Below are 18,970 nucleotides of genomic sequence, written 5' to 3' on the forward strand. Positions count from 1 at the left end.
ACCAAAGGTTCCCCAGTGGAATATGTACTCATCATTGGCTCTCAAAACTTATACTACTATATCCTACATTAGCTGTACAAAACTGGGGAAAATAAGATAGAAACTTACTTGTATATGAGGGACATCACAAACAGAACAGTTCATTCTAGGGTGTGATAAGTGATCAACACAGTTGTTTCACAATTTGTACCTTGCAGGAATGTGTTTGTGCATGTCATTTACACAGATAGGTTGGGGTGGATTGCAGTTCACTACAATTGGGTCAGAGATAGAAGCACTTGCTTTTTGCATTTTTTTGGTATTTTTCAGCCCATCTCTGGCTGAACATGATGGTAAATAGCAGTGTGCTCTGGACTGGACTGCTAGTAAATAGTGGCCAGGTCAAAGCTAGGCTGGAGGTTGGTTCAGTTGTGGCAAAATCAAGACCAAATTGGTGATTTGTAGTGGCAGAAGTAGTAGAGTAAGACAGGAGTGGTTGTAGGTTATAGGAAGATGTACCCCCCCCCCCATGAGTTGCCCTGTCCATTCTCCTTCTGTTGCCTGGCTGGGCCCTCTGTCTCAGGTGGATAGACTTGATTGCTTGTACCCAGCAGTCACCCGAGACTCTTCCTCAGGTCCTGGCACCACCTTTCAATGATCTCACACTTTCCCCAACCATGGGGTTCTTGAACTTCCAAGACACCTCCTTGCCACTTCTGATTTAGTGATGCTCACACTTCTGCTAGCCAGGACATTTTGTGTCACAGCTGAGGGCTGTCCTCCTTACTGCCCTCCATCTTAAACCTTGCCCAGCACTCCTTCCCCTGAGAGCAATGTTGGGAATGTTTACAATCCTGCATGCAGATGTAACACATGGTTATGTGGGAGGAAGGAATCTTTCACTCGCTCTCTTCCTGTTGGTCCTCTGTTCCTGGGTTAAGAAGCCCCCTCCTCTTGCTTCGCCTGATGTTATTGTCTTTTGTCTCTGGGCTGTTTTAGTACTCTTGAAACCACGATACCTGAGAGCAGGGATGCTTCCTAAGCATCTCTGTGCTATGTCCACCATTTTCCTCAGCCATGCACGCTGACAGAGAGATCTCCATTTTTTTTGCTACATTTAATTTTCTTTAATTCTTCTACTAACCTCTGGAGCTTTGTCAAGTCTACAGATTGTGGTGAGTAAACTAATAGGTTACTGATCTTTCCTTGAGCAACAGAGAGGCATTAAAGGCATTCATGCTGCTACTACAAATCCCATTTTCAATAGGAAAAACCACCAGGGTTTGTCATTGCCTTATTCCTATGGTGATTTCCTTTTCCATCTTCAGAGCATCAGTTCCAAACGATCTTCCTGCCCATGCACACAGGTTGGCCACGTCGGTGACACATTGTATTGCTGGGTGAGCCACTGCTCTGACAGTGTCAATTGTTGTCAGACTTTCAGGACTACACAAGAACAGGTCTTCCCTCCTTGCCTCTTCCTGGCACCAGACAGCAAGGTGTAACAATGGTGGCACTCTCTACCACATCACATCTCCCATAAGATTCTGAGGACTGTAACAGTATTGAGTGACTAGCATCACTTTGTCTAGAAAAACAATTGACTCAGTAACCCCTTAGGTGAAAACTGATGCCAGCATATATTTAGCTGATTTTTCCAGTTTTGCAGTTTCCGTCTCTGGAATTTTAATTACAGATCCTGAAGTCTCAACATTTTGCCAAGATGATTTCCAGACCTTTTCTGTTCCTCATCTTCACCACTGAACTCTGCATTGCCTTTCCTGAAGTAGCATCCTGCCAGAAGTGAAAGGTCATCTGTTTTTGATAATTTAGTGGTCCAGTTTGATGGTTTACTCACTCCTCCTTTTTTTGTAGTCCAAAAACAAAACAATGTGTCCACATTTAACCCTAAACCAAACAGCACACCAACTGTTGTTGGAAGGGAAGACCAATCAATGCATGATAAAAATAAAACATCAAAAGGATATGCAGAGTGAATCCAAAGAACTTTCTACTGCCTTCATATTTAGGCGGAACTACAGGAAGCTAAATAAGATGTAGGAATGGCAAAGTGATGGGACTTGATAATATCTCTGGACCATGTAAATTAAACACTTTGGGCAAAACACAAAGGAATGGCTCCTTTAACTCATTAATAATTGTTGAACAGCAAACAGATTCCAAAAATATGGCAGAAGATGAAAGTAATTGTTATACTGGAACCAAGCGAAGAACCATCAGATCCCAAAAGCTACAAGCTAATCTTCCTACTATGCCACTCATACAAAAATGTTTAAACAAGTGATATTAAAACATTTACCCCCTGAACCTCTTCTAGTTCTACAACAGGCAGGCTTTAGACCTGGCAAGAGCTGTATGGCTGAAATCTTAAATCTAACCCAGCATACAGAAGATGGCTTTGAAACATGTAAAATAATTGGAGCAGCATTTGTCGACCTTACAGGAGTAGATGGTACTGTCCACCATCAACTGCTACTCAAAAGTTCTGTCTCTTTACTAAAGATCATGGACTAACAAAAATGGTTGCCATTCTACTTCAAAACCAAAGATTCTTTGTTGAATTTCAAGGGAGACACAGTCACTGGAGAAATGAAAGGAATGCTTTCCCACAGGGTACTGTCCTGGCACCATTACTTTTTAACATTTACACAAATGATCAACCAATGTTCCCATACTCTAGCAGTTTCATCTATGCTGATAGTCTTGTCTGACAGTCCAGAGGGAAACCTTTGAGGCCATCAAGCAACAGCTAACCTCTGCATTAGATCTTTCTTTATAACAGAAAAACAACCAGTTGAAACCAAACTCTTTAAAAACACGGGTCTGTGCCTTCCACTTAAAGAACAAAGAAGCAGAGAGGAAGCTCTGAGTTAGCTGGGAAGGCAAGATATTGGAACGTGTCACTCTGGAGTGAACCCTGGCCTACAAAGAATACTCTCTAGCTGAGAAACAGAAAGTTGCTGCCAGAAATAACTTCCTTAGGAAACTAGCTGGGTCAGATTGGGGTGTACTCCCACAAACAGTAAGAGCAACAGCATTGTCCCTGTGCCACTCCACAGCAGAATATGGTAATGTGCAGGTAGAAATCAGCACATGCCACACAAGTGGATGTAGTTCTTAATGAATCATGCAGGATTATTACCGGTTGCCTGAAACCTACCCCATATTGAAAAAGTCTGTTATTTGCCTGGCACTGCCCCTCTGGAAGTACATTGAGAAGTGCAATCAAATAATGAACTAAGTAAAGTAGCACAGCACCAAACCCATCTACTTCATGATCATCAACCCCCTAAATGATGGCTAAAACTGAAGAAAAAGTTTCTGTACACCTCTCAGGATTTAGATATTAAACCAGAAGAGGCTAGACTAAACCAATGGAGAACAAAAAACAACAACACATCTTGCCAAATGGATGAATGCTGAAGAGTGTCTCTCACCAGCACAAGATTCTGGTTGGACCATCTGGGAGTCACATTATAGACTTCAAAGCAGAGTATGAAGACCAATGAATAATCAAGTCAAACAGGGCTACTTCGATACTGGACAAATTTTCTGTGACTGTGGAGAACCTCCATTGCATGCATTTATGTGCATGCAATTTATGCCCTACCATGTGTACAAAAGAAAATCTAGTGAATGACTGAGATAATGCTATTGAAGCAGCCCATTTCAAAAACAGTCTAACCATTTTAATATTATGAAACATTTGAATTTTATTTATATATTGTCTATAGTTTTAAACTGTGCAATGCTTTGACATGAATAAAGAAAGAAAGGTTACTGAGCGGCATGCTGTGTGCTTGTCACTGGAGTTGGGTACATTGCAGTGGCCAGTAGGAGGCCTGTTCAGGAGCTGCTGCAGGGCTCCTCTCACCTGCTGAGTTGCATTTCACATTTTTTTTGTCCCAAACCCTCTAACGTGACAGTTTGAGATCAGTGGCCTCCTGCCCCTGTCTCGGCGGTCCTGCTTCTTCTGTTAGTCAGCCTCCACTTTCCAGTTGTTTAGAATGTGTGCTCTGCATACTTAAAGAAAATTAGTTTTGTTATTAAAGCAGTCTAGATATTGTATCAACTTTTCACAATTTTGAGTCACAAACACTGAAAGCTGCATTGTGTCAGGCGAGAATATTTGTGCAGCTAAGCCACCTTTTTTGTTTGCTCGTTTGTTGCATTTTATCCCATGTTTTGCTCTAAGGAGCAAAAAGTGGCATACACAGCTTCCTCTATGTTAACCTCACATTAGCCTGCTTTTATGGGTCAGACTGAGAGAGAGAGAAAGAAAGAGAGAGAAAATGGGGCCCAGATCACAAAGACAGTTTTATGGCTCAGTGGGAACTAGAATCTCAGTCTTTCAAGTCCCAATAACTTAACCACTGAACTATACTTGTTCCCTGCTTTCTTTTACAACTGGTAATCTTCTCCATGGTCTTGGAGAGGGATCATAGACTCATAGAATCATGAAGGTGGAAGGGCCTATAAGGCGATCAAGTTCAAGCCCCTGTTCAATGCAGGAATAGAAGTCAAAGGATATCTGCCAGGTGGTTGCCTACATTTCTTTTGAATGCCTCCAGAATTGGAGCACTCCCACATACTGAGGTAATTGGTGCCATTGCTGTACTGCTCTGACTGTTAGGAAGTTTTTCCTGATATTCAACCAAAATCTGGCTTCCTGTAACTTGCCTCTCCTTCACTCTGGGTTGACTGAGAACAGATCCTGCCCCTCGTCTGTATGACAACCTTTCAAGTATTTGAAAAGTGGTGTCATATCTCCCCTCAGTCTTCTTTTCTCAAGGCTAAACATGCTTAGTTCTTTCAGTCTTTCCTCATCAGACTTGGTTTCCAGCCCCCTGATCATCCTTGTTGCCCTCCTCCAAATTTGTTTCAATTTGTCAGCATCCTTCTTGAACTGCAGTGTTCAGAACTGGATACAATGCTCAAGATGAGGCCTAACCAGTGCCAATAGAGGGGAACCTCATGGGATTTGGAGGCTTTACTTCCACTAATGCAGCCTAAAATAGCATTTGCCTTTTTTTGTCGCCTCATCACACTGTTGGCTCATATTAAACTTTTGGTCTACGATGATTCTAAAATCCTTTCCGCTCATAGTATTGCAGAGCCAGGTATCCCATCTTGTAACTGTGTGTTTTGAATTTTGTTTCTGTCTTCCAGGGTATTAGCTATTCCACCCAATTTTGTGTCATATGCAAATTTGATTAGAATCCCTGCACCCCATGATCCAGGTCATTAATAAAAATGTTGAAGAGCATTGAGCACAGGACTGAGACATGGGGTTCCTCGCTTCTTACCTCCTCCCAGTTTGAGAAGGAGCCATTAATCATCACCCTCTCCGTACGATTCTGTAGTCAACTGTGTATATGCCTGACAGTTGTTCTATCTAGCACAGACCTACTTAGTTCGCTAATCAGGATATCATGGGGCACTTTTTCAAAAGTTTTGCTGAAATCAAGATATACTATATGTACAGCATTCCCTCTGTCTAACAGGGAGGTTACCCAATTAAAAAATGAGATCAGATTAGTCTGGCAAAACATGTTCTTGAGATTGATTGATGTCAGGCTGACTGGTATGTAGTTCCTAGGCTTCTCTCTCTCTCTCTCTCTTTGCCTCTTTTGAAGGTAAGGATAACATTTGCCCTCCTCCTACCATCTGGTACATCACCCATTTCCCATGATTTCAAGAAAATAATGGACAGTGGTTCTGATAATTATTTAGTCAGTCCCTTCAGTACTCTTGGATGCAGTTCATCCGGCCCTGCATATTTGAACTGCAATCCTGTCCCCTCCACTTGCACTTTCCATCTGTCTGGAGGGTCATAGTCTGTCCTTTGGGAAAAGACTAAGCTAAAATAGGAATTGAGCCTTTTCTTTGTTGTCTGTTATCATTTTTCCATCTCCATTGAGTAGTTGAGCCACTGTTTCTTTTCTTTGTCTTTTGCTACGCACATACTTGAAGAATGCCTTTTTGTTGCTTTTAGGATCACATTGCTTGCAAGCTCATCTTTTTTTTTAAAGGGGAAAATTCTGGGTCAGGACTTCTCAAACTTGAGGAGCAACTACATTGACAAATAATGTGGAATTTTTTTTGAGATTGGAATGGTCCAATGTAGTCGCGAAGGCTTTCACGGCCGGGATCTAATGGTTGTTGTGGGTTTTTCGGGCTCTTCGGCCGTGTTCTGAAGGTTGTGCTTCCTAACGTTTTGCCAGTTTCTGTGCCCGGCATCTTCAGAGGACAGCACTCTGTCTGACATAGGCAAAACTTGGAAAATGGTTAGTTTAGTGCCCTTTTAGATGAGACAGTTTGAACAGTGAGAATCTTGGCAATTGAAGCTGATTCAGTACATATAATTTTTCTCTACCAAAAAAAAGAAAGGGGAAAAAAAAGAAGTCCCAAAATGGTGTTTTGAGCTGATCGTGAAAATTAAAATTCCTATAATATCCCCTTAGTCTTCATTAGATGTCCCTGAGAACTATTGGCAACAAGGTAGTGGTGGCTATAACCCCATGTTCTGGCAGGGTTTCAGCCTAGTTCTCTGCATTCTATTGATTAAAAATTCCCTTGCTTCTGATTTTGGGTGAAAGACTCATTTCTTAACTCAGTGGTGTAGATTTGGCTGATAAGCTTTAGCAGCTGTTGTGTTCCAGTCCAGAAACAGCTGCATCTTGGCAGTAAGACATCCTCAGACACACATTGTATCTAGTTCCCTGAAAACATTACGTGTGCTTTTAAAACCCCTCACTGGAATGAACAGTTTTTCACTAGCTATTTTTTTCCACATATTTGTGAATTTTTTTAATCATTTGTAGTAAATAAAAATATGCTATAAGGAAATAGCCATGGCAAAGTATATTGCCATTGCCGAAGGATTATGAGATGTCAATATAAGGATATCACTAATTATGAGAAATATGATATCTCAATATGATATCACTAAAGAGATATCAATATAAAGATATCACTAATTGATGCTGCCAAACTCTGCCTTCATCTGCCACCATTCCGTAACTGACTCTGCTCTTGAATGATTGTTTTGTGACTAGGACATCTCTGTCATTTCCAGCTCTCTCATGGAGATCCTGTGGGTAAAAAGTATGTGAAACCCTGAAAGAGGTTATCTTAGTCTTTCAAGAAGACTTATGATGACCCAATGAATGAGCAATCCCCAAAATGTCCAGTCCACAAAAAGCCAATTCAGCTCAAGCCTGTGGCTTCCTTCAGGGAGCCAATCCATCTTGTATTAGTTTTTATCCCTTTCCTGCTGCCTTCAACCTTTCCCAGCAGTATTGTCTTTTCCAGAGAATCTTGGCTTCTCATGATGTGCCCAAAGCATGGCAGCCTCAGTTTCAACAGATCCCAAAAGCTACAAGCTAACCTTGTATAACAGAGGCCTGGATGTCATTTCTCTGCCCTGTGCAACCTCTCTCCTTCAGTGTATTGTGTCGATGATGTGGGAACCATAATTCTAGCAGAAATTGATGTTTGTTTCTTCCTTGCATCTACTGTACTTGCTAGTGGTGGGCTGATCCACTCACACAAGGAAGACACAGACAACAACTCCCAGATTCCCCTAACCAGCATAGCCAGCGATTATGCCAAGTAATTCTGAGAGAGCAATCTTTGAGGAAAGAACAATCTGGGCAGGCTTCATTGCACCATCAGCACAATGCTGTCAAATGTGGCACAGTAATTGTACTCCATTATGTAAGGAGCCTTGCCATTGCTCTCCTTTCTCTCTTAGCACAGTGGCATCTCTTTAATCATTTAAATGAGGATGTTAGCTATTACAGTATTTCAGTCAACTCTCCCCCTTCATTTTCAACATCTGTAAATAAACTTATAATATTGTACAATATTAACTTGTGCTTTGGCTTACCCTTGCTTTTCCAGAATTCGTTGTGGGCTTTCTGTTGTTGTCTCTACAAAAGCAGTATTTAAATTGTATCCACTTTTGTAGAGACAAAAATCTGTTGAAGAATTAAACAGTGAGCGTTTGCTCCAATCTATAAACACGACAGGAAGACTATTTCTCCTCATTTGCTAAATATACAGCTCCTCACAGCCTGAGACATAAATAAGAATGTTGCTTAAGTAGGTCAGATTTGAGGTAGGGTTTTTCAAAAGACATGAAAGCACCCACCATGAATATACACTTCAAAGACAGAGCCCATTTTGTGTGCACATTTTGTTCCTGAGAAGTTTTCCATCTGTTTTAATGTCATGGCTGTGTCACAGTGGCGTGTCCTCAGACTATGGATCTCTGACAACTCGGAGACTTTACTTTTTCATCTGTCAGGAAAAGCAGATAATTGGGAGACCTTTAGAGCTGGGCTGGAGGAGGGGCAAATTTTCAGTACTAAATAAAGATGAAGGATGTACTTCCTTAGCACTTTGTTGTTAGACCTAATTTGATTGGACAGTCAGAGTTGAAAGGCAAGTGTGTGCTTTTGAATTCTTTTTTTTCCAATAGCCAACCTGAAATTAAAGGAGTGATAGTATTTGGAGAAGTTAGCAAAGTCCTGTTCACCTTATCATCCATGGCAGTACAGTTCTGAATTCAGAGCTTTGACAGCTTTAGTTCACCCTTTCATCAGAAATAGTGCAACATGATCTGTCTGTCACTTTTCCAAACGATGCGTTGCTGACTTCTTCATGTCTCTCTGAAAGAGGGGGAAGGTTTCTCACTTAATGTGTCACTCAAGCCACCCACCCACCCTCCTACATCTAGGAGCTGGTGTAACTGTTTTAGAAAGATTTTATACAAACCAAAGACAGTCTTTATCTGAGTGTTGTTATAACTGATATTTTGTTCCTAGGCAAAAAGAATCAAATAAAAGTGATGCTGGTTTTAAGAGAAAACCCCAAATTCCACACAACTTTTCTGCAAAAGCGTAACTGTTAATGAACAACAGCAGTACACAAAATAATCAAGTGTCTAAGGATTTAAAGCACTGCATGACTGGATAAGTGCTTGATCTAGTTTATTACAGTTACAGTGGCTAGGTGTAGAAGGATAAGCCTTAAGAAATAATGAACCTGTTTCTTGCTCCCCCATAGTAGGAACCTCATCAAGGCTCCACAGCAATGGGAAGTTTATGGACAAGTAATTGGAAATAACTAGTTGTAAATTATTGGCAATTAATTCCTTTCCCTATAATAAAAGTAAAATTATATTACAGTTATAGGTTAATAAGGTGAAATGTCACCCCCTCTCTGGTGTAATAGTAATTTCTAGGCACTTATAGTTACAGGAGTGTGAACTCTCTCAGTGGTGGAAAAGAACTATGTAACAACATCAACAACAACTTCAACAATTTATATTGCACTCTATACCAGAGTGCATTCCAATAGTCAAAAACAATTAAAATATAACCGTAACATAATTACAATGATAAAAATGTACAGTAAGCAATTATTATTCAATAAGGCAATAAACAATCAAAATAGTAATAACAACATAATAATTAAAGTACAGTACTGTAATTCTATACTGATAATTGTTTCTTTCCATGGTCAACCCCTATGGTTCCAGGTTGAACAAGTAGGTTTTTAAGTCTCATTTGAATTTGTCCAACTCTGGTTCCACGTGAAGGTATTGCAAAAGGGAATTCCATAATTTTGGGGCCAGGTGAGAAAATGCTCTAAGTCTGGAAATAGCCACCTTGGTCCAAGGGACTAGTAAGAGACCAGAATCATATAGTTCAACTGCTGATTCCTGCTGCAGCCCAATGGTATGTTATGGGAGCTGTGGTGGCGTAGAGGAGAGGAGATTACTTGCTGAGTTCTTTGTTCTTATTGACTTAAGCTGTCAGGATAAAACAACCCAATGAAGATTTTCTAACACAGTTTGATTTCCATTTGGTTTTAAGACTGAGATTCATCTTCCTTCTGGAAAGAGGCAATAATGATAAGAGTCTAACATTTAGAAGGATTGCTAACAAAGGAAGGTATTTAATAATCCAACACTTTTAAAAAAATATTTAAACCACAACCACTATATTTCTCTTTCACTGATTTCTGAAGACTGTATTTAAGTATTAATCAATTTGTATTTCCAAACACTAAAATCAGCTATCAGATGAAACTTTAGCTTTTTTTTTTGATGCCAATCATATATTGTGTTTAAAATGATGAAATTTCATTAGGGTTTATTTATTTATAATAAAATGACATAAATTACAGTATGAATCGAAACAGTGGTTCCCAACCTTAGGTCCCCAGATGTCCTTGGACTAACATTCCCAGAGATCCTGGCCAGTAAAGGTAGTAGTGAAGGCTTCTGGGAGTTTTAGTCCAGGAACATCTGGGGATCCAAGGTAGGGAACCACTGCTCTTGAGGCTTAAATAGAGACTGGGTAGAGATTTTCATGATAGAGAGGTCTAATTTAAAAGTTGTTTTCTTTGGCAGAGCCTGGACCTTGGTGCAACTTTTTCCTGAAAGCAAAAGGCATTCCTTTGACACTTCAAAGACAACAAACAGCCTGAATGTAGCTATTACCAGAACACTTATGTAATCAACACTTAGACATTTCATTACCTGTGATAACAATGCTATCCCAGTTAGTCCCCACCTCCACAACTATGTCCATTGTGTTTATAAACCAACATTATAATTCATGCATCTAAGGCAGTGATTATAATCTACAAAAGCTCATAGTTTAATACATCTGTTAGTCTTTCCTATATCAAAATACTTTGATTTTTGTTTTTGTTATCCATCCACAGGAGCATGGAAAAACCTTTGGGATACAAGTCATTTGCCTCTATACTGTTACACGACAATAATGAAGGTTAAGAATCTGATGCACAGAGAGGAAGGATGAATGATGCATGGAGGGATGATGTTGGGTGGAATACGTAACCTCATTATGCCTGCATCTTTCTGGAATTTAGACATCTGTTCTATATGCTGCAGTTTAAGAATAGATATGCTTCACTTTGTACTAGTAAACTTCCAAAGTGGCTTGTGTGACAATGAATGGTGGAAAGGGGGAAGGAAAATGGAATGGCAGGCAATAAAGGAAAGAAGAGGACATTACTTATAATGTTAACTACAGTGGTAGAGACGTCCTAATGGATCCAGGGCCATTCCAAACTGTTGAGGACCTCTTCTCTGCCATTTCACCTATCTCAGCATTTTCTGTTTTGTTTCAGATGTATTTGGATGTAAACAATTTTTTTCCTGGGAAATGAATTGAAGAAGCTCCCATTCCATATTTTCCAGGAAACTCTGAGGTGTATTTAGATGCCACTGTTAAAAATGGTGACCTCTTTCACCACACTGAAGGGTCTGTCAGTATAATGGACACCAGTTGAATATCTATATAAAAAACTAATTTGTTTACAAATTGAGTGGATGGTTGTTCCTGAGATCCTTTTATTTAGTAGGTGCATGGTTAATTATCCTTTCAGAAAAAGTAGGAAGTAACTAAAGAATGCTTGTTAAATATCTATAGCCACAATGTGCTGTGTGTGTGTTTAGTCGTTTAGTCGTGTCCGACTCTTCGTGACCCCATGGACCAGAGCACGCCAGGCCCTCCTATCTTCCACTGCCTCCCAGAGTTGTGTCAAATTCATGTTGGTTGCTTCGCAGACACTGTCCAGCCATCTCATCCTCGGTCGTCCCCTTCTCCTCTTGCCGTCACACCTTCCTAACATCAAGGTTTTTTTCCAAGGACTCTTTTCTTCTCATGAGATGGCCAAAGTACTGAAGCCTCAGCTTCAGGATCTGTCCTTCCAGTGAGCACTCAGGGTTGATTTCCTTTAGAACTGATAGGTTTGTTCTCCTTGCAGTCCAGGGGATTCTCAAGAGCCTCCTCCAGCACCACAATTCAAAGGCATCAATTCTTCGGTGGTCTGTTTTCTTTATGGTCCAGCTCTCACTTCCGTACATCACAACAGGAAAAACCATAGCTTTGACTATTCGGACTTTTGTTGACAATGTGATGTCTCTGCTTTTTAAAATGCTGTCAAGATTTGTGTAATGCAACAGTATTTTTAAATGGTAATTATGAGGAACAAAAGTGTTAGTTTGGATTTATGTAGTTTATAGGGTTTTTTTAATTAAAAAAGGACAAGAATCCCTTGTAAAACCCACAATGATGCTTCCTACAAAAGCAAACTCTAAAGTTGAAAAGTTGTCTCATCCACTGTTGTTGATGGTGGTGATGGAGCAGTGACAGCAACAAGAGATTAAGGCTAGAACTACACAGTCAGGAAAATTTGGATTGAAATTGCAGTGACTTCTGACATATCACAAAATGTCAGACCCTAATGAGGTTGAAAATGGGGTCCACCTTTTCCATTCACCACCCCCTAGCTGGTGTCTGTTTTCAGGGCTGTTTTCAACTTAATAAGGGTAGTTACTTAAGATAAAACAGAAGGAGCCTCTTGCTGTTCAGGAGGCACCCAGGGAGCTCAGAATCCAAAGCTGTGCATTCACCTCTGCCTGCCCCCTTCCCCACCTCACCATTTCCCACCCCTTTGCTATTGACTACCATCATATCTATGACTTTTCCTCCTTTGTGCCTTTGTCTGACTGTGTGGAGTATCTTTTAGGAAGGTATTCTGCCACCCCCAGTCTCCCTCATATTGTCTGAGTACACACACACTGTATCCATGAAATCTTTACTGCTAGATGATGTCTAGCAGTATTATTACAGAGACTGACTGTCTGTGCCATATATGCAGAAGCATCACAAAAGAATGTTGTGCCTCTGAAGTTAGGCTTAAGCTTTGAATTTTACCTCAAGGGATGAAGATTGAGAGAAAAGTATTGTCTGTCTGGCAGTACTTCACTTGTTCACCAGGAAGAATGGCTGTTCACATAATGATGGAATCCTAGTGGTTTAAGTTGCTACCTCAGTTCTCAATAGAGTCTGACATGTATTTAAATAAATGTGGTCGCTCTCCTCTATCTCACTCTACAAGAAAGGAAAATGCCATGTTTTGATTAATTTCAAGAAATGCCTCAAGAATCATCTGTAAAAAGAGCAGAGTCTGCAAGACTCTGTACTTGAGGGCTGAGACATCCCTCTTGACTCTCCTGAAGTAATTGTCTGCAAAGTAAGACATCTCAGTGCCAGGCACTTGCTTCAGGTACACATCTTTTCTTTGCTTTCCATTCCCTATCTGCTCTAGTTATTGGAATGGAATAGAAATAAGCTTCTTGTGCTCAAATGATACTTCAAATAGCATCAATCCTGCTTTCAAAGGGCTAGAGTTTGAGAGTGAAGCTGCTGAGCATTCTCAGTATCCATTCGTTTCAATTGGAACGGCACTTTACATGATCAAACTGGACATCTTACTGTATATCATGATTTACTGTATATATATATATAAAAGTGGGGAAACCTGGGGTGGGAGGATTAGTACAACTGCTGCCATTATTAAATGTTTGCTAGTTCCCCAAAATGGCTATATTCTTTAAATCAAAAAGACAAATGAATGATCCATCCAACCAACCAAAATTTAAGAATAACACAACAAAGTGAGGTCATGAATCACTGCAATGCAAGGGAATTTTGATTTAAGATGCTGAGATCATATGCTAACTCATGTCATACCATTTTACCTTGTCTGCTTTAGTAGCTGCACTTTATGGCTCAGCAAACATATTCTGTTTAATAATATTAGTCCAGATATGTAATCCCAAATAATAATACAGAGCAGCAATCTATATTAATATATTCAGAACAGAAACAGCCTAACAACTCAACTCTAGCTTATGATTATAAAGAAAAAGTCCCAGTTAGTTCAGTGGATTTTTCTCCAAAGTAAATATGGATGTGACTACAGATATTTTTTTTAAACTTTGGTTCTGTCTTCTACCAAAATGGACACTACAACCAAGAAATCAGAAGAGTCATAGAATCATGAAGGTGGAAGGGCCTATAAGGCGATCAAGTTCAAGCCCCTGCTCAATGCAGGAATACAAGTCAAAGGATATCTGCCAGGTGGTTGATTAAATTTCTCTTGAACGCCTCCAGAATTGGAGCACTCCCCACATATTGAAGTAATTGGTGCCATTGCTGTATTGCTCTGACTGTTAGGAAGTGTTTTTTTGGTGTTTCTATGGTTTTTGGTATGTTAGAAATTATAATAAAAAATTTAATATATAAAAAAAGATGCAGCACTTTGCACTTATCCCTGTTGAATTTCATTTTGTTTTCACCCCAGCGCTCAAGCCTATCTAGATCATTTTAAATTTTATTTCTGTCTTCCAGGGTATTAGATATGCCACCAAATTTTGTGTCATCTGCAAGTTTGATTAGCATTCCCTGCACCCTCTGATCCAGGTCATTAATAAAAAATGTTGAAGAGCACTGGACCCAGGACTGAGACCTGGAGTACCCCACTCCTTACCTCCTCCCAGTTTATGAAGGAGCCATTAATAATTACTCTCTGAGTATGATTCTGTAGACAACTGTGTATCCACCTGACAGTTGTTCTATCCAGCCCAGACATAGTTAGTTTGCTAATTAGAATACCATGGGGTACTTTGACAAAAGCTTTGCTGAAGTCAAGATATACTATATGTACAGCATTCCCTCTGTCTATCAGGGAGGTTACCCAATCAAAAAATGAGATCAAATTAGTGTGGCAGGATTTGTTCTTGAGAAATCCGTGTCATCTTCTAGTTCTTACTGCTTTGTTTTCTAGGTATTTGCATAGTGATTGCTTGATAATCTGTTCCAGAATTTTCTCTGGGAAAGAAAACTGAGACTTGAAAAGGCAGCTAGGTTTAATGAATAATGTCAGTTGATTATTTAGCCCAGCAAATTTTAGGAGGTGAACCTGTAAATTAAGGACACACTTGTAGCAGCTGGTATTTTTTTTCCTAATATGCTATTAAAACTATGGCTCTACAGCTGGATAACTCAGTGAGTTATCTGTACGGCCAGGGGTTGGCAGTTCCATTTCCTATTGTGTCTCCAGTGAGAAGAGCTAGCCTGTGTGGCCCTGGGCAAACTGCACAGTACAAAGTGCCCCCATAAGAAAGAATTGTAAACCACTTCTGAATACTCTATATCTAGAAAGCCCTTGAAAGAATCTCCCCAAACCAGAATTGACTTGACAATAGGCATAGGGTATGGAAAAAGATATCTACTCCATCTAACAATGAATGGAAGTTATTTCAGATTTGGATATATAGTATAGATCTGTTCTATTCTGTCACTAACCACCATTTTCTATAGCTCAGTATTGTCTGCTCAGGCAAGTTGATTTCCTGCCCCCATCCTGGGAAATCCATTTATGAGCTCTTTCTCAGTTCTGCTGCCTGATACCTTTTTAACTAAAAATGCCCTGGATTGAATTTAGGACCTTCTGTCTGCAAAGTGTGTGCTCATCCTTTGAGCTGTGTCCCTGTTATTCATGCTTTCCTAAGTGTTTTGAGAGAGAGAGAGAGAGAGAGAGAGAGAGAGAGAGAGAGAGAGAGAGAGAGAGAGATATTCTGTATAGAGATCTAGAAACATGATATTGATTGATTGGGTGATTCATTAATAAATAAAAAAACTGCATGGGGAATCTTCTAAAAATGTTTATTTGTCTTTTATATGATAGATGGAAGGTAGGAAACATAGTCTTAGCTCTAAGGGAATACAAATGTGAAAGTAGCTTCTATCCCCTCTGATATTTCTCACAGTGCAGAGGAGAAATACAGTTAGGATTAATGAAAGTCTTACACACCCATTTCTTGGAATGAGTGGGCATTAGCTCTTCTTGCTACACAGGAGAGACTTTTTTTTGGGGGGGGGGGAACATGAGAGAGAGAAAGCCATAATAAGGACTAGAATGAATTCAGAAGCAGGAAACATAGATTTGTTTTCCTCTGTGTCCTGGTGATTTGGAAATTCTGGTACACATTTAAAATACAGGCAAATAGTATCTTCTGGGGGCATTTACTTGCTGAAAAGCATAGGTGCATTCCTCTTGCCTTCAGCCCATATTCTTTCTGGCAGGATGCCGGTAGGATTCCTGGTTTTTGTTCAGCTCATTGCTTTTGGAAGCCGACATTGCACCTAAGAGATGCTGAAGGGAAACCTGGAGCAGGCAAGTGGGGTGGGGGTGGGGAAAGATGAGGTGTTTAGTAAGTGTTGGCCGTGGGAAAAGGAGAACATGATTCACTCACATGAGCTGGTTCGGCTCCAATGGTTTAATATGAGATGAACTGAGAGGTTGCCAAATGCTAAAGCTCTTTTTTTTACAGATCATAAGCTACATTGGAAAGTGTCCATAATACTCCAAGACAATTTAATCTTTCAAATTCCCTGAGACATAAGGGCCAATTCATATGATCTCCAAAATGGGAGGATTGATACAAATATGTGAGTACAGAGCTTTAGCACTGATGTTGATCAAAGTTTGGAAAAGCTGCCTTTTGGGGCAGCAGTGCCCAAAGATCCCCAACTAACCACCATGGCCATACTTAGTAAGGTGTTTCTTTCCATGGGAAGTAGTATGGCAGAGTGAGAATCAGTGTGGTATAGTGGACAGAGTGTTGGATTTATGACTCAGGAGACCTGGGTTCAAACCTCTGCTTGGACACAGAAAACCATGGGAAGTACGGGTGAGGGCAATAGTAAAACCACTCTTTAAATATCTCTCCTATTTTGAAAACCTTATTAAGGTGGCCATAAGTAAGTAGTGACTTGTCAGCATATAACACTGTTGGAATGAACAACACAGAGACTGTAACGGGCAGAGGAAGCTATGGTGCTGGCACAGTAGCAATTAAATATAAAAGAATGAGTGCCGGATGTTTGAAGGCTATCCCTCGTTCTAGCTCTGTTGCCAGTGGCCAGAATATCGAGGTAACTCACTCAGCCAACTGTCCACTCTATCCTTAATGTTCTTAAACACCAGATCTGCCTTGAATAAAGCTCAACTTATTCAGGACTTGATCCTGGACAAAGCGTCAGATCTGGTATGTATTACTGAGATCTCGCTGGCTGCGAAGGGCGGTATAGCACTATTACTAATCTGTCCACCCGGATACGCCATCCAACTGTTGGATTCCAACATCAAGGTAGACTGGAGGGCTGGGGAGGGAAAGTTGCCATTATCTATAAAAATGTTGACAGGCTCTCTGCCTTGACAATGCAGTTGGTTTCCAAGATGCAATGTGGGGGTTACCAGCTGAGTTAGTTGCCTCTCCTGTCGAAGCTCTGGTGGATGGACGGCATGCTGCCGCGACCAGGGTAGCTGACACGATCGCTCCTAAATGCCCCCTTCTTTGCTGAGTACATCCAGTTGCTTGGTACAACCAGCAGTTATGGGTGATGAAGTAAAATAAGAGGAGGCTAGAGAGCATTTGGAGGCAGGACCCAAGTGAAACTAACTTAAAAGTTGCAAAAATCATGTCTAACCTTTACTGTGCTTAGCTAAAGTGAAGGCAACAAGACGATCTTACTTCGTCTCCCAGGTAAGCGAAGCTCATTACCATCAAGCCAAACTCTTTCGTATTGTACGTGATTTCTACGGGATTGGTCACAGGGACAGGCTTCCCAGTAGCATCTCTTATGACCAATTTTCGGCCTTTAAGAAAAACAAAGTGGAGGCCATTCGCTGGGACCTGGATCTCTCCTCTTTGCCAGTAGATAGAGCCGAGACGTCTATTGCTTCGTCTTGTCCAGAGAATCTAACACAGTTCCAGCCTGTGATGTCAGTTGGGGTCAACTGAATGCTTAATTGCTGTAGGGCCACCACTTCTTCACTAGATCCTTGCCCAACCTGGTTGCTGAAAGTGGCTTGGCTTGTAACAGTAGAGTGAGCTACTGCCATTATCAATTGGTCTCTCCTGGAGGGCAAAGTGCCCCTTGCCCTCAAGGAGACACTCGTTAGACCCAATGTGGTGGTGGATGATATGAACAACTACAGACCCGTTGCCAATGCTCATTTCATTGGCAAGCTGGTGGAGACAGTGGTGGCTGATCAGCTTCAGGCACTTCTGGAGGAGACCAATGCCCTCGGTCCATTCCAGTCCGGGTTCAGGCTGCATCATGGCAAGGAGATGGCATTGATAGCCCTGCAAGATGACCTTCTGAGGGAGGCCGATGAGGGCATAACGTCCTTGTTGGTCCTCCTCAACCTGTCAGTGGCCTTTGATACCGTTGACCATTGTAGCCTCCTGGGGAGGCTCTCTGGGTTGGGGATTGGAGGTTTGGCTTTGGCCTGGTGTCAGTCTTTCCTGGAGGACTGTCTGCAGAGAGCTGCAGCTTGAGGAGATGTTGCCCGCGCTCTGGACTCTCAATTCTGGAGTCCCGCAGGGTTGGATCATGTCCCCAATGCTATTTAATATCTATATGAGACCACTGTGGGAGGTCATCAGGAGTTTTGGAGCTTCATGTTATCAATATGCAGATGACACCCAGTTCTATCTCTCCTTCCACCTTTCTGCAGCAAGTGGTGTCCTGTCCCTTGAGTGCTGCCTGGATACTGTGCTGGGGTGGATGAGGGATAATAGATTGAGGCTGAACCTGGACAAGATGGAAATCCTGTAGGCAGGGGCTCCTAGTTTCAGCAGTCTGGGTGTTTCCCTTTACTTTGGGGGGGGGGTTCATGCTTTCTGCTAAGGATGAGGTGTGCAGCATGGGCATACTCTTGGACCCAGCACTATCACTGGAATCTCAGATAACATCTGTGGTCCACACCGCTTATTTCCATCTAAGGCGGATTGCTCAGTTGCATCCCTACCTTGACACCGGATCTCTCACCACACTGGTCCATGCACTGGTAGTCTCAAGATTAGACTACTTTAATGCTTTCTATGTCATGGAGACTTCAGCACCTCCAGAACTTGGCTGCCAGATTACTGAGTGGGGCGAGAAGCCATCAAGATCAGGCAACCTGTATGTTTCCATGCCAATGTCAAGGTGATAATGCTAACATACAAGGCCCTAAATTTTAACAATTATAACTGAATCCCTGAACCCTATTTTAGCAGATAATTTTA

At 41.1% G+C, this 18,970-nt stretch overlaps 1 long non-coding RNA gene across 2 annotated transcripts in view; it reads left to right on the forward strand.

Annotated features, from left to right (window-relative positions):
* LOC144585926 (uncharacterized) overlaps nt 1–17,141 on the forward strand; it is a 32,275-nt gene extending 15,134 nt beyond the window's left edge. For both annotated transcript variants that reach the window (XR_013540553.1, XR_013540554.1), the window contains one exon: nt 10,741–17,141. This is a non-coding gene — a long non-coding RNA (uncharacterized LOC144585926). The remainder of the gene's footprint in view (nt 1–10,740) is intronic.
* The last annotated feature ends 1,829 nt before the right edge of the window (nt 17,142–18,970 follow it).

The sequence above is a fragment of the Pogona vitticeps genome, chromosome 1 (genome assembly GCF_051106095.1).
Source record: "Pogona vitticeps strain Pit_001003342236 chromosome 1, PviZW2.1, whole genome shotgun sequence".
Classification (NCBI taxonomy): Eukaryota; Metazoa; Chordata; class Lepidosauria; order Squamata; family Agamidae; genus Pogona; species Pogona vitticeps.